Source organism: Cupressus sempervirens, chromosome 5 (assembly GCF_028749045.1).
Source record: "Cupressus sempervirens isolate cs-2001-9-10 chromosome 5, ASM2874904v1, whole genome shotgun sequence".
NCBI classification, from domain to species: domain Eukaryota; kingdom Viridiplantae; phylum Streptophyta; class Pinopsida; order Cupressales; family Cupressaceae; genus Cupressus; species Cupressus sempervirens.
This window is the reverse complement of record NC_143122.1, coordinates 816,090,117-816,105,229: the sequence shown is the minus strand read 5'-3', so window position 1 is coordinate 816,105,229 and position 15,113 is coordinate 816,090,117. Positions and strand designations below refer to the sequence as shown.

At 31.1% G+C, this 15,113-nt stretch overlaps 1 pseudogene; it reads right to left on the bottom strand.

The window, feature by feature from the left end:
- LOC149558401 (uncharacterized) overlaps positions 1–14,752 on the bottom strand; it is a 43,845-nt pseudogene extending 29,093 nt beyond the window's left edge.
- Between the last annotated feature and the right edge of the window lie 361 nt (positions 14,753–15,113).

The window sequence follows — 15,113 nt, the reverse complement described above, 5'->3', positions numbered from 1 at the left end:
TCCAATGAATGTGTATATAAAATAATAGTCTCTAGTAAATTGCAATATATATTAGAAAAATTGCATAGAGTAATATGAAGGAGGGGTTCAATATGATTGAAAAAAACATTGTAGGTTTGTGCTTTCGTTTTAACCTTGAAACTTCATGCTAGTTTTAGATCATATAACCTCTCAGTCCAATTATTAATAAAGGATAGACACAAGCCTCAAAAATTTCCTTCAAAGTTTGAGAAAATGAGCATGAATGTAAAAAATTCCTAACCTTGGTAGAAGGTTGGTAGAAAGAAACAAAGGTACGAAGTTCTAAAATATTTTGTTCAAAATCCAAACCAATAATCATTAAGAAAAAATTCTAACAATGGAATGAGAAATATTTTAATAAAATTTTCACAAAAAAGGAAATAATGGAAGAGGATATTAACAAACTAAATTATGAGGTTATTAAATCTAGATTGGATCAAGGGAGACACCAACGAATTTTTTTTTATTATCAAAAACACTTGAGACATATTATCAAAAGAAGAGATATTATGGAAATGAGAATCAAGAGAAATATATCTTTAATATGGTGATAATTATTATTTTTAAATATTTACAATATAGCATAATGAAAATAAGAAATGTTGGCAAGACCAGTAGAATCAAAGGAGTAAATGGGGACATGATTGAGGATCTGAAAGATATTTTAGAGGAAATTCTAGATCTTTTAAAGAGCATACTAAACAATTGGGACAATTCAAATCTCAACTCCTAAAATGCAATGATTTGCAACATGCCTAAAATCATAAAAGTTGATAAAATGAGATTCTTTTAGGTAACTTCTCCAAATTTGAGTTAGCAAGGATTAATCAAATGTAACCCGAATAAGGCCCCTAGAACAAATAGATTTCTAGCATGTATTTAACAAGAATGTTATCATTTTGTAGGAGATTAAATGACATAAGCCATCAATGGTACATAAGGAACTTAGGTAAAATTATTGAAGAGATTATCAATACCTTCATAACTTTAATTTTGAAAAAAGGAAGATTAGAAAGCTTGAATGATTCCACACACACAAATAGATAGATAGATAGGTGCAACACTTTATACAAAGTGTTATCTAAATCTTTATCTAATATTTTTAAAACATTGCTTTGAAATATAATTTTACAAAAAACAATTGGATTTTTAGTAGGTAGATCAATATTTCATGGCATATTAGGAAGGAGCCTATAGCATAATGGTAACTTGTGAGCCTCTTATCTAGGAGGTCTTGGGTTTGAGTCTACTTAAAGATAACTAATAATAATGAATCTTAATTAATTATAATAATAATTAACCAAATCTTCAGCCATTTACCTATCAAAAAATATTTTTTTTATGGTGTAATAACTACTCAAGAAGAAATTCATTCCATCTAACACAACACATAACCCAATATGTTTATTAAATTATATGTACAAAAATCCTATGAAAAAGTGGACTAACACTTTCTTTGAAAATTCTTAGAAGCATTTGAATTCACAAAATAATTGATTTATCTCATGTGTGAATAAATATCAGCTACAAATATATCCCTATTTGACCCTCTATCTCCCTTTTCATCTATTACACTCACAAAAATATTTGGAAGTATAATGAACACATCCAAAAGAGAAAAGATTTTGTAGAAATAAAAATTATAAAATAAATAGCCAATTCAACACACTAAAAGTTCGTTGATGATACTATGCTCTTTCAAGCAAGAACCATGAGAGAGAATAATAAATTTTAAAAAATACTTAACATATACTCCAAAGCTTTAAGATAGATAGGGAATATAGAAAAATCATAAATTTATTAAAAAAATCATAAATTTTCTTCTTTAGTACAAATCAATCAGAAGACATGATGATTTGCAATGTATTAGGTTACAAAAAGGAACCCTCCCTTGCAAATATCTAGGGATCCCTTTAGATAGACGGGCTAGAAAAAATAAATTATATACTTGATTAATTTTTTCACAAGATGAAATTAAAAAATAGAATTATGGAAGGTGGGATGAATATCAAATATAGGGTGTGCAACAATGTTAAAATAGTCCTCTCAACCATCTCAATATACCAAATGTCATATCTTCCCCTAACTTTAGAAGAAAGACACAATTTAGACAAGAAAATGAGAACATTTCTTTGGAAAGGGTATTAGAAGAAAATAAATTAGCATTGGTTAGATAGGATAAAATATATAGACCAATTGAAGAAGCAAGCATTGGACTAGATAATATAAAATGACAAAGTAAAGTAGTAGGAAAAAAAGTACTTTGAAGATGTATAAAGAGCCTCACAAAATAATGGGCTAAGAGATTACAAGAGAAATATCTTAATGGAACATACTCAAGTAGCATATTCAAAACAATAAATCTACCTAAGGGATCTTGATTATGGAATTCCTTACTAAAAATTAGGAAATTAGTTATGGACAACATACCAAAAAAACATAGAAGATGGTGGCAAAAATTTGTTTCGGAGTGATTCTTGGGGGCCTACTTGACCCTAACTAATAGTCTAATATAAGACAAAATGAAGAGATTTAAACAAATCATTTGGTAAAAAAAGTAAGGAGTGTGTGGAGATACCTAGTAGAGATCCAACAATACAATGGAGGTGTAAATTTGTAGATAATGTTGGCAATTTGGCTACGTTACATAGTATGGTGTTGTGAAGATTGAGTAAGAAGGTCTTGGTGATAAACTTCTTGGATAAAGACATAGAAAATTATCTAAGTACAACAAAGTTATTTGTCATCACAAGCACTATTTTGGTTAGCACAATTTGAAGAAGCATTTCTAGCATGTGCACTCTTACGTAGAGAAAGTACAATGTGTTAGGATGACACATGCATTAATGTTTCTAGTAGCAACATTAAAAATACATAATAGAGTCGACTTAAGGAAATGAGTAAATTTTGGGTCAAGGAATTATTTTATTTATCAAAATAATTTCTTGACTAAAAAGGGACTACATCCTAGATATTAACCCTAAGTGAGCAAGAGTTAATTTTATAATTTGGCAAGTGTGTGAAGAAATGAAGACTGATAGGTTAAGAAATAAGGTATAAAGGAACAAGTTTTGAATATGAAGTCGAGTATGGTTTTTTGTGATAACTATGTGATTTTTGATATGCAAATTCTAATGTAAAATCATATCAGTACAAATTTGTGATCAATTTTTGTGAAGAGAAGAAAAGAAAAATTAGATATTGAAGAAGCTACATGAGGTTTTATATCTATATCTTGCATTGAAGAACATTATTGTGTATTTTGTTTTAGAGAAGTGGGCTCATCTTGCATACTTTGATTAATTGTAATAACAAATCCTAACAGGGTTGAGGCTTCTAACAAGGCCTAGTCCTCTAACAAGGACCAAGACACTATACATATATAATAGATTACTAACAAGGTCAATATCCTTCACAAGATACTTTTGATTAGTGGATCATTTTTTGGGTAGCATCCCCACTGGGGCTTTCCTTGGCCAAGGTTTTCCTAGCTAACAAAATATGGTGTTATGTGTTGCATTGTTTTATGGTTGTCTTTACTGTTCAACACAATTAGTTTACTTTAATATGCAAGTGATAAGTGTGTTAGTGATACTCATAATCAGGGAAAAGTTTGTGACATACTCATTCAACCCCCCCTCTTAGTATTTCCTATTTCTAACACTTGGTATCAGATCACATTTACTCAGAAAAGACCTAACAACTTGAGTAAGATCTCTGTGTAAATGGATCAATAGGAAAAGAATCTTGAAGAAGATCTTGGGCATATTGATATTCTTACTAAAGAAAGAGATACTCTCAAAGACAAGTATGAAGATGAAAAAGACTAAATTGATAATTTGAAAGATAAGATACATTATCTTAAGCCCAAGAAAGAGCCTAAAGATCATATCAAGGATAGTAATGAAGTTTCAAGACTAAAAAAAGAAAATTAGATCTTGAAACATGAACTGAAGATTACAAATGTAAAGTCAAGCTTGAAGTATGATGATAGTAAAATTGAGTTAGTTTTGAAATTTAAATATCCAGATCTAAGATCTAATTTTACTTTTAAAGTGACATCTGAGCTTAAGACTACACAATTGTAGTATGCAGAACTTGAGAAGTATGATATAATTGTGAAAGGAGAACAAACTCGGTCTAAGATACACCTTCAGAAGTTTTATTCCAAAAATGAAAAGCTTGATGAACATATCTTTATATAGAGACCCTCTTATGAAAAGACATATCTTGGATACCTTAGAAAAAATCCATCTAAGAAATCTAAAGAATGTAAAGAACTAGATCTTGTGATCTAGCAACTTGAGAACAAAGAAGAGAACAAGGTTAAATCTAATCAATCTGGAGATGTACCAAAGCAACATGTGCAATTTGAATCACCTAGACAAGTGGAGAAAAAATTCAAAGGTAGATGTTACATGCATGCAATGCATTTGGTCACATGAAAAGGGACTATATAGGAAAGTCATTTAAACCCCTTTCTGGTCATTGTATAATTATCATGGTTTTGGTCATAGAGCTATTGAATGTAAGAAACCTAGATTCAATAATGATAATAGTAGAATGTTTAGAGGTACTAATCTTGCATAAAATAGACCTATTGGAGGAACCTTGATGTTATAAGGAATGACAATATGTGTTATAAGTGCAACAACTTTGGGTATATAGCTAGAGATTGTAGAGCACATATTGGTCAGTCAGGACCTAGATATGGAAACAATATTATAGTTTGATAGATTTGTAGCAACATGGGACACACAACAAGATATTTTAGGATGAGCAATATTAGGAATAACACGAGAAACCCAAATCCTAAAAGGAATATAAACAACAATAGAAGGAATGAGAATAACAGTATCAATCAAAGAGAAAATGTGAAAGATCATGTAGGAAACCTTGATGAATCATTTGCTAAAGCTAAGGAACCAAAAAGTTCAATGTTGTGTTATAAATTTAGTTAGGTGAAGCATCTGAGAACATATTGAATACAATTTAGTCTCCAACCAATCACAATCTAATTAAGAATATCATTTCATCAATTGACATAGTTGAATTAGCATCATATTAGTATACAAAAACTTAGAATAGGAATGGAGATTTGTGAAGTTAGTATGAGGTAGAAAAAGATGAGTGGAAGCTATGGTTAAGTGCACATATGATTATGAGTTGATATGTGAGTGTGCAAAGTAAAACAAGGTTACTCGTAAAAATAAAAACAACATTTTAAACTAAAGGTACTTACACAATTAATGCAAAAATAAATTGGAAATGATTTAAAGGGTGAAATCAAGTTTTTGAGTACCATTTGAGTGTGGAATAATTAAATAATTCATTGGAGTGAATCAAAAGGCAAAATTGGAGTGATCTAAAAACTGAATTTGGAAGGCCTAAATTTTACGAATTTGAGGTATTTATCGCTTGCACAATCGTAAATTGAAGTTTGAATTTGAAAGAAATGACAACTCCAACTATGTGTGATGTTATAGAAAGATCTGGGTACAAATTCAAGAAATATCCTTACATTTCATTAGATGATGACACATTAGCAACATTTTCACAAGTACCCAACAATGTTTTACACGTAGAAGAAATTGGTGTGTATATTCACTATAAGTTATAAAGTATGGGTGACAATAACATCCATGGTCACATGGACTTGGTTTTCAACAATGACCTATCACTTAAACAAGGGTTTGAGCACCTAAAAGACTTAAACATCACTAGGTATATGTTTTATGCTAAGTTTGACAACTATGAGTGGACAAGGATAATTATGAGCCACATACATAAGGACATGTTCTAAGTAGGGGATATACCTATCATGATAGATAATGGGATGATTAAAAAACTTACTAGTTTTAGAAATGAGGATAGTAACCCTATTAATGCCAAGAATGTGAAGAATTTGGTAGAGAAAAATCTGATGGTAGAAACATGAAACTAGACATGATCAAGGAAACTAATGTTAGACTAATAAGAAAAGTAATTATCTACAAGATGAACTACACGTCAAGATAGAACTTTATACCTCCTGGATTTATCCATGGAGCCTACCTGATGATAGTTAAGAAGGAAAAAGTGAACATGTTTGAAATACTAAGGCAACTAATACTTGGTAATATTGACTAAATTAAGAAGACAAAGAATCCAGTAATCATATTTGAATCTTTGATTACACACTTATTCTTTCAAGTGATCCAGAAATTCCCTAGAATGAATGACTATGAATGGAACTCAAATAGATGTACAATGAATTGATTACTCACTACTATAGAAAACATTCTTGGGACAGAATGACATAAGACATAACTGGAATGATGAAAATATTTCAAGCTTAAATAAAACAAAGGTTTATAATTTCACCATCATTGGTTGAGAAGTACAAGGATGACATATGTTTTATGTTTGAAACTGATCTGACTTACATGGGAATAGTTGAACCAAGGGTAAATTTTACCGTCCCTATGGGGTATTAGATGACATAAGAGCTGATAGAAGGATATGCAAAGATCATTCTTGAATCATAAAGAGACAAGCAATGTCCTAGATGGGGCACTTATGAAGAAAAAGAAAAAGAAGTTCATAGTGAACTATACAGTAAAGACAAAGAAAAAGGTCCACAAAAATATTGAAAACATATTGAAGGAAACTAGAGTGAGTAGAGAAGAATTTAAAGAAATCATGTTAAAGAAACAAAGATGAAAGTAAGTGGGCAATCAGAAACACTCATTGTTAAATCTATTAGGAGTGCATCACAAGAAGTGACAGTATCAAGATCATCCACATAGATACCTAGTGCACCCTATGCAACAGTATCAAAAGTAAAACCCTGGTTCATCCCACTTGTTTAGAGGAAGTAAAAGGAAGATGTCAAAATCATAAAAGTCTAATCAACCAACCCTCCTAGCACTAGAAGGTCTACAGGGTTAATTGAAGTTAAATAGGAGCCAACTGAAACTCCTAGACACAAAAGAGCCAAACAAATAGCTAGTGGAATAGAGAAGAAAAGAAAGATACTTCTCACATATAAGGGTACACAAAGAAGAATAACAAAAGTTGAATTAGAATATGAGGAATCTAAAAATGGAGATGCATAAGCAAAAGAAACAAAGAAGGTAAAAGAAAAAGAAAAGGCAGAATCAAAAGTTCCCACTAGAGGAAGAAAACTATGGAAACCAAAGATAGAAACACTAAATTGCACAGTCATAACTAATGGTAACTTTGTGCAATTGAACAAGCTTTATGATTTGTACAGTAATTTTGAAAAGTTTGAGCTAAAGAATGCAATGATAAGGCAACTAACATTGAATTACAAAAAATTCTTAGATATGCAAAGTCTTCTTCCCAAAGACTTGTATGAAATACTTGTTAATGAAAGAAGAGAGTAGTAGAAGAAGATCATAAAATAAGAGAAAATCAATTAAATAAATTTATGAAGTTACCAGTGAAGAGCACTTATAGAGTCTATTCAGTAGTCTTGGACAAAACTCAAACCATCTAGTCAGTAGTATAGGTTAATAAGGAGATAGAGGTAGTATTAATAAAGATGATGACAAAAATCAAACCATCTAGTCTGTGTAAGTCTACAACGGAGACACCTACACAAGAAAAGGAAAGAAAATGTTGTGATAGAGGGAGAAATCCCTACAATATAAACACAGGAAAAGGAAATGGATGGAGAAGCACTAGAAGTAACATCAGAAACTATACAAGATTTAGAAATGAAAGAGGTACTAGAATCAGTAGAGATGCCGCAAGTTACAATTGAGACAAAGACTATGCAAGTGGACATCACTAGTATAACATTGGATACAATAGAAAATCCCTTCAAGAATTTTGGCCAACAGTTGACAATTTGGTAGGTTACACAAGCTCAGAATATGAAGAAAAAGAAAATAAGAAGAAAATAGAAGAAAGGAAGAAGAGAGAAAAAGAAAAGAAGGAAGAAGAGAAAAAGAAGAAAGAAGAAGAAGATATGGAGAAAGAAGAAAGAGAAAAGAAAGAGGAAGAGAAGAAGGATGAAGAAAAGGAAGAGAAGAAGGATGAAGAAGACGAAGAGGAGAAACTTAAGAACATTTGGAAGATGATCATGCAAGAAATAATTTTTTTTGCAATAGTTCAAGCATATAGAGATTGTGATTCATAAAGTAACCTTTAAGGATTAGGTAGATATCTTATTGGAAACCCCAGTCAAATCTAACTCACTACTGGAATTAGCTTTGGCCAATTTATTTGGTGATGATGATAATCAAATAGGATTGATATCATCTTTGAGTATGTTATTTGAAAAGAAAAAGAAAGTAAAGAGTCTTTAGGAATTATTGGACGATGTTTCTGAGGGATTATAGAGTATTGTATCTAGCAGAGTTATAGAAGCAAACCCTCAATTGAGAGAAGTGAAACTAGTTAAGGATTTTGATAATGAGTTGACTCAATTGTCAAAAGTAGTAGCTGCATAGGTGCAAATTAAATATGATGTATAATTATTTGATACAATGTGCCAAAAAAAAAAACTTGGAAGGACTTGACTCTTGTATAAAAAGTGAAGGAAATATGCAATAGAAGGAAGAACATTGCATGGACAATGTACTTTGTCATACAATTTTATTAGAGATGTCAATGAGGAGTTGAATAAGAAGAAAAAAGAACTACATAGTATTGCTAATGAGCTACAACAACTTGACATGAAGATTGAAGACCTAGAGACCAGAGTTGCAAAGATATATAATGATATAAGTCTAATTAAGTTGAATAGAGAGAGGATTATCAAGAGGTTTTCATTGTTGAGAGAACATTTGATGTTGAAATAAGTAATGTACAAAAATAATCTAGAGGAGTATCTTAAGGCTAAGAAATCATACGAATTTTTTTTATATTCATATTTAAATGTAGTTGAGGTGGTATCTTATGGATTGTTTACCCTTATCAGTGTATCCAACATAGTCAAAGACACATGGGAGAAATAATTTGAGAATCTAAAAGCAAGGTTTGTTGATTGTATTGCAAGAAATTTATCAAACTCAGCATGAAGGATAAGGTAACAAAATTTTGACATTTATATAAGTTTTGTCACCGCCTTTGTCATTGACATTGAAGGGGGAGTGAGTAAAACAAAATTGTATGTACAAAAAGAGAGTATAGTAATGGATGGAGTATAGTCAAAGGGGGAGTATACCTATGAATGTAAAGATGGTACATATAATGATCCATAGTTTTGTAAATTTTTTAAAGTCCATGTAACAAAAGTTACAAGTTTTGAAGTTATGGTTTTGGGACTTAGCTAATTTTCCCATATGTTTCTATCAATGCCAAAGGGGGAGATTGTTGGTAATTTGGCTAGGTTTCGCAATATGATGTTTTCATTTATGGAAACGTATAGTCAAGATTGAGTAAGAAGGTCTTGGAGATAAATTTTTGGGATAAAGACATAGAAAATTGTCTAAGAACAATAGAGTTGTCCATTAGCACATGCACTATTTTGGTCAATGTAGTTTGCAAAAGAAATTTATGGCATGTGTTCTATTACCTAAAGAAAGTGTAGTATGTCAAGATGACATATGCATGAGTTCAAGACCATATAGTCAATATAGATAGAGTTACAACAATTTTTTTGGTAACAACATTAAAAAGACATAAAAAGGCCAACTTAAGGAAATGAGTATTTTGGGTTAAGGAATTATTTTCTTTATCAAAATAATTACTTGACTAATAAGGGAAAACATGCTAAATGTTAAACCTAAGTGAGAAAGAGAGAGTTATATGTTAGCACATACACTATTTTGGTCAACACAATTCGTAGAAGCATTTATGGCATGTGTGCTCTTAACTAGAGAAAGTACAATATGTCAAGATGACATATGCACAAGCGCAAGACCATACAGTCAGTACGATTAGAGTTACAACATTTTTCCTAGCAACAACATTAAAAAGACATAACAAAGTCAACTTATGGAAATGAGTAATTTGGGTTAAGGAATTATCTTCTTTGTCAAAATAATTACTTGTCTTATAAGGGACGACATCCTAGATGTTAACCCTAAGTGAGAAAGAGTTAATTTGATAATTTGGAAATTGTGTGAAGTAATGAAGACCAATATGTTAAGAAATAAGGTATAAGGGAAGAAGTTTTGAATTTGAAGTCAAGTGGTTTTTTTCATGATAACTATGTGGTTGTTGAGATGTGAATTCTGATGTACAATCATACCAGTGCGAACTTGTGATCAAGTTTTTGTGAAGAGCAGCAAAGGAAAATTAGATATTGAAGATATTAGAGGCAATAAGAGGTTTTTGTATGATCTATCTCTTGTATTGAAGAACATTATTGTATATTGCATGTTTGAGTAGTGGGCTCATCTTGCATACTTTTTAAAACTGTAATAACAACTCCTAACAAGGTTGAGGTTTCTAATAAGACCTAGTCTTCTAACAAGGACTGAGACACTATATGGATGTAAGAGACTCCTAATAGGGTCAATATCTTTCACAAGATACTTTTGATTAATGGATCATTTTTTGGGTACCATGTCCACTAGGGTTTTCCCTTGGTGAGGGTTTGCCTAGTTAACAAAATATGGTGTTATGTGTTTGTTACAAGTTACAAGTTTGTTAATGATACCCATAATTGGAGAAAAGTTTGTGAAATAACGATTCACCCCCATCACTCCCCTCTTAGTATTTCCTATTTCGAACAAATAACACCCAATTGGTATAAGAAGAAAATGAAAGATTACAAGAGAATTTTGGAGAAAGAAAAATCATAATAAAAAGTAGAAGAGAAAATAATATGGATAAAACATAAAATAGGAGTTTGTAGAGTCAAGGGGGGATATAAAGAATTGGAAGGTTCTCAAGCTATAGAGAAATAGAAAATACACTTGCAATTATGTCAGGATAATCTTTCTTTCTAAAAGTTGTTATGTTCCTCTAGGAAACACTTCAAAACTACATATTCTAACAGATGCTTGGTTTGAAAAGGAATAGTCCAAAGGTCCATCAAGGTGTACTCTATGTGAAATAGAGCAAGAAATAGTAGATCACTTGTTTGTAAGTCATTCTCATGCCTACGATCATTGGTTATAATTGTCAAAAATTAGGAGGGAAGACATCCTTTCCAAATAAACTAAAGAATCTAATCAAAGGATGGTCGAGTACATATGTAAATAAATTTTGTTTTTGTATTATGAAAAATCTCCCCTAATATTTTGGTTTGAAAATATGGAAAGAGAGAAATAGGAAAACAAATTAAGAAAAGAAAATAAATATAATAAGATCAACAAATAAGAGAGAAGTAGCAATTGGAGAGATGAAAATTAACAAGTTGAAAATTTATCACAACGAAGAAGTAAATTTCATAACTTGGGATGCTAAAAATGAGGAAATTGTGGTATGGTTTGTAGATTGCTAAATAGGGTAGACGCGAAAAGATGGGTAGTAAAATAAAGAGAGAGAAATATAAATGGTAAATACCTAGCTATTGGTGGTATTAATTTAAATTTGAATGGGCCACGTGGGGAACCCTAGGACAATAGGAATTGATGCATCATCCCTCAATGGGATGGAGAAACATGTGTATGATTAGCAAGACCAATAGGCAAGGATACAAATAATAAGGTTTCTAAATAGAATCTCTAATAGAAGGTCTACTATCATGCAAACACTTAGGAATTGAAACTCTTAACATATAAGAAAAATCATAAATAATCCTAAATGCAATCAAAATAGGATGAGCCCCAAATTGGCAACTCAATTTAACACTAGGAAGAGCTTTAGTACCACTTAATTTTTAAAGATAGAAGGATAAACCATATATATAGGGAATATGATAAGGATGTAGATAGCTTAGCCAACTTGAGAGAAGATGGTTGTATTATGGAGACAATAAGCTAATTGTCCAAGCTTAGAAACATAAAATAGTAGATTTCTAGTAAGGACATACATTATTACTTGTTATGTACATTCATCCTAATTCTCAATTTTGACATTAGCTTAGGTAGATTGGGGTTCTTTTATTCATCATATTCTAATTTAAAAAACTATAGCCATAAAGGAGCCAAGAAAAAGAGCTAGCTCCTTTTCAAATAGATGCAACTATGGAAAAGACAAGGTAAACCAATCTATGATTTGGTTGCCCATTCAACATAGCACATTTTCTTACATAATATAGTGGGACAAAGTGTGATAAGACAATATCTTGTATATAAATTTTGATTATGCATATGAAATTTTAACTCATAACAAATGAATTATCTTTATAAAAAAAAAATTAAGACCATTAGGAAATGGTATCCCCAAAACCCTAAAAGGAAGAATATTAATCTGGACTCAAAAAAAGAAAAATCTAGGACAAATATTTATATGATTATTAATAGCTAGTCTTCATGCTTAAATTAAAGCCAAAGATCATGTATGCTAAAGATGAAAAGAGAGACATCTATAGGATCTATATTTGAATGTGTATGAGAATAGAAGAATATAGATGGTCTTGAAGAACTTAGACAATAACTAAAGATAAAAACAATTATAGACTTAGACTCATATATGTATATATCAATTAATCATGACAAGTCAATATCATGTAGAATGAATATGAAAATAAATAAGGGGAGATCAAGATAACTAACTGATCTAACAAACTAATAATGTTTTGATGCTTTAAATGAGGTGGTGATTGCAAGAATTAAAAACTAAAGGTAGAGAAGAAATAAAAGGTAAGCCAAACATATTATTTATTCCTTAATTGTTTTTCTGTGTGGGTGCGCATGCACATGTGAGCGCGAGTGTGCATGTGTGTGTGTGCGCGCGCGCGTGCGCGTGTGTGTTAGTAATGATTAAACTTTATTAATGTGGTTTATAAAACTAGAGTTGTTTACCAAATTATATGTATGTATGTATGATTATATATATATATATATAACATGTACATTTTGTCTTTTGATTAAAGAGACATTTAAAGATGGTGATAATTGGAAATAGTTGAACTTTATTAGTGTGGTTTATTAAACTAGAATTGTTTACCAAATAAAATAGATTTACAATCATAAGTTATAAATTTGTTTAACTTTTCTTATCTACAAATATTAATAAAAACTAATTCTTTATTAAAGAAATCATAATAATTAAAATATTTTAAAAATAAAAAAAAATGAAATTGTTTTAACACTTATAATACATAAATTAAATAGTTAGTAAAAAATAGATAGGACTAACCTGAGAATCCACCTCATTCATGACAGCTAGGTGTAGTGCAGTGTTTCCAGAAATATCTCGATCATAACTCACCAATTTTGCAACTTCTTCGGGCTTTGAGTTAAAGAGTAGCTTTTGCACGACATCAAATTGATCATTTTCCACTGCAAAGTGTAGAGCAATTTTAAGGTTTTTGCTACAAATTTCAACACAATCAGTCATATTTGAAATGAATATTTCAATCATGTCCCAACGACCCTTGATTGCTGCCACATGTATTGCACACCTTCCAAATGCATCCTGCTTTGTCATCCAACTCATGCCAAAACAAAATTTATTCCTATTTGTTAAAGAAAAATTTACAATTTCAGTAACAATTCTTGGATCTCCCCCATGAACAACATAATGCAAAGGTGTCCTATCATGGTCATCCTTCATAAGCATTACACAACACAATATGTTGCAAAAACTATGCCTCTTGATTATCATCTTCACAACCTCTGCATCACATTAACATCCAACAAGCAAAGATTAGAAACATATAAAGTCATTAAAAACCCAACACCTTGATTAGTAACTTTACATATAGTATACAAAACTTATATTTATGATAATATTTACATGACTACTTTCAATATTTACATAAGTTCAAAGATGTTAGAGATTAAATATAGGAAACAACTAGTGTTAGAAGTTTATTGTCTTCAGAATGCTACAACATATAATTTTTTTTTTTGTCAAGAAATAAGAATAAATAATTAAATAATACGAACAAAAATAAAACATATTTTTCAAAATATGTTTAACACATCTTTTAAAACAATCTATGCTTAACTTAAAGAGAGTGAACCCCACTTAATTTTTCAAAAAAATACAAACTAACTATTTTATATTAATTGATGTTATCATTCGCAAAAGAGAAATCTGCATAATGGTAAGAAAAACATCATATTGAGAAAATATAAATATATATAAAAATAAATAAATTTATTTATTGAAAGGAAATTGCTTTACCAAAATGCCCTCCATAAGCAGCAACGTGTAGACATGTTTGATGATCATTCCTGGGCCAGATGATGAGATACAAGGGCGTGGCCTCCACCAAAACCCTAACTGCTTCCATGTGACCGTGCTCTGAAGCTATTAGCAATGCCGACTCTCCAAACTGATTGCGCTTGGCGGCTGGTTACCTGTTGTAGCGGAGAAGAGTAGTAATTATCTCTGCATTTCCCCGCTTTGCAGCTTCGTGCAGCGGCGTATTCAGATCGGCATTGCAAGCTACAGAGAGGCGTTTAACATTTTGAAGAATCCATTGAAGCAGCTCCAAATGCCCTTCCTTTGCAGCGATGTGAAGAACAGTATTGCGTTCAAAGGTAACTTTTCTCAGTTGCTCAGGGTCTTGGCCGTGGAATATCTTAATCGCATCAAGCTCGCCATTTTTGGCAGCATTGAAGACTTGCTTATTCATCTTTCTCAAGGATTTAGTTTTAATTTTGCTCTCGCACTCCTGATTAACTGATCAGTTTCTCGGTGAATCTCTCTTCATACTCTGTGGCTTTAAATAATGTTCTGAAGCTTGATTCAGAAGCCTCCTTACGTCATAAAGAAAAACATGTTTTCCACAGTCCGCTAAAACTAGATCTCCTTTCACTTTCTTCTCCCCTGGAAGAATTTCTTTTTCCAAATATCTGGACAATCCGGAAGAATTTTTTTCTCTTTTAAAATCATTTCCTGCCTCTGTACTGTGTTTTCTTTACCAAAGAGAAAATTGCTCTGTTCTATTGGTTGAACATTCCTTTTTTAATTCGTATAGGAGAATAAGAGGAACTGTTCTGTTCCATTTTCTAAAGCCATTAAACCTGCCTAGCCATTGGTTGAACATTTCTTTTTTTATCAATATAATTTTT